This window comes from Cryptomeria japonica, chromosome 10 (genome assembly GCF_030272615.1).
Source record: "Cryptomeria japonica chromosome 10, Sugi_1.0, whole genome shotgun sequence".
Classification (NCBI taxonomy): Eukaryota; Viridiplantae; Streptophyta; class Pinopsida; order Cupressales; family Cupressaceae; genus Cryptomeria; species Cryptomeria japonica.
In genome coordinates, this window is record NC_081414.1 from 164,432,798 (window position 1) to 164,435,122 (window position 2,325).

Below are 2,325 nucleotides of genomic sequence, written 5' to 3' on the forward strand. Positions count from 1 at the left end.
TAATCATTGTATTTATTTTCTCCTCTCATGCACTAAATTAAATAATTTTAATTATTTAATGCTAATTATATTTTCAATTCTACCTCTTAACTATTATTCACTCTAAGTTTAAGTGATCAATCAATTATGTGAGTTAACTTCATGATTATCTCAATCTAACATTATTAATTGTGGGGGATAGAAAATGTCCTTACATAAAATTCATTGTTTTCTCAAGATAAGGATAAGAACAAATATAAAATATAAAATATTAAAATATAATAATATAATAATTCAAATGGTACTTTTTTTTTTTTTACTTTTTTAGAGAGTTTAATGGAAGTACAAAAATATGAAAATAAGAATATATCAAAATACAATAATACAAGCAATATAACCTTGCTATGCAATAGGTATGCTAAATAGGTGTGGAAGACCAATTAGGAAAAATTTTGGTCTAGTTTTTTAATAAGTTTGTGTAGTAAATGAGTTCAATTGTAGGACATGATGTTTTTTTTGCAACAAAGGTCTCACTAAAAAGTGATTTTTTCAAATAAATTATGATATAATGACAAAAATAAAACCTTTGAATTGAGAAGATAATCAATTTTCATTATCAATAGGATCATGTTATGTTTGCAATAGGGGAGAGAGAGAGAGAGAGAGAGAGAGAGAGAGAGAGAGAGAGAGAGAGAGAGAGAGAGAGAGAGAGAGAGAGAGAGAGAGAGAGAGAGAGAGAGAGAGAGGAGGGGGGGAGTATAAATAGGGCTGAAAAGAGGGAAAGATAAAGGGGGGAGAACAAGAGAGAGATGGGCAAAGAGATGGATCTAGAGAAGATCAAGATATACAAAGAGCTGGAAATAGAGATGGAGAACGAGGAGAGGAAGATGGAGAGGAGAGATACAAAGAGAGAGGAGAGAGAGAAATAGATAGAGATGGAAGAAAAAAAATCAGGATAGATAGAAATATGAAGATAGAGATAGGAATTAATATATACATGCTGGTAGACAAAGATAGAGAAATAAATAGATACAGATAGATGGATGGTGGAAGAAGTATGGAGATATAGATATAGAGAGGAAAAGAGATATACATATAGAGGTATAACAAGAGGGAGGGGAGAGAGGGATGGAAAGAGGGAAACATGTTTAGAGATAGAGATAAAGAGAGGAAGATAGAGGTAGAGATGAAGAGGGAAAAATAGATAGAGAGATAGAGGTAAATGTCAAGCCTATGGTACATCATGAGAATGGACCCTTCGTCCAACAATAAATGGGATCTCTAAACTATTCTTTATCTAAATACATCTCCAAAGGCCCAAAAGCCCCCATTTAAATATAAAACTTGTCCAATTTGGATTAGTTTATTTTTTGGCAAATTTTTATTTTGTAAAGAGCATCATCATTATAGGCCAAATATTGCTTTTTCAAAAAAAACATAATTTTTTGTCGAAACACCATATTTTTGTAAACAAGATATTGTTAGAAATATGGTTATGGTGTAGGTTTTATTAGTAGATGTAATTGGTGTTGAAAGTTACTTATTTTTTATATTAGATCTTCATTTTTTGCTCTTAAGCTCATAAATTTTTTGCCTAAATATTTTATTTTTATTATCCATGTGGTATTGGAAAGGTATTAAAAATATCTATAATGAAGCCATCTATGCATATTTTCTATATTTCTCCCTCGGTATAGTATATTTATTTTTTCACATATTTGCATTCTAGAGGACTACATGGACATGTTGGAACTTGGGAAGATGTTGTTGTGATCAAATCATTTAATTTCAACAATATATCATGTTTTTATCTCCCATTAAATCATTTCAGAAGTATATCATTGTAGTAATCATGGGTTATGAAAATCATCCTTCTCCATCCATCACTTTTTTTATTTTTCTTTGCATATTTTATCTCTTTTGGAGAGGATTTTCATCCCACTGGGTTTTTAACTTTTCTTCAATTATGAGAAAATTATATTTTTAAATGGGTACCTAACATGACCTAGTATCTAGGACCCATAATCATATTTAAACAACATCCACAATTTTCTTCTTCTCCCTAATTCTAACTTAATTTGAGGTGTTCGTTCACGATTAAGATGTTTTTACCTAAGTAGTTTATTTGCACCCCAAGAATCTTTCTAGAAGTCTTATTTTCCTTGTAATCTTATATTTAATATGTTAGTTTCTCATTGTATAGGATTAAGACACAAATCAAAATCTTGTCTAATCCTATCTATCAATCTTTCCTTGATAAGAAATACATCATATGTACTTTTTATAGGTATAGCATCAATCTAATAAATGGTATCCATAATCAAGTGATATTTTCCTTACAATTAT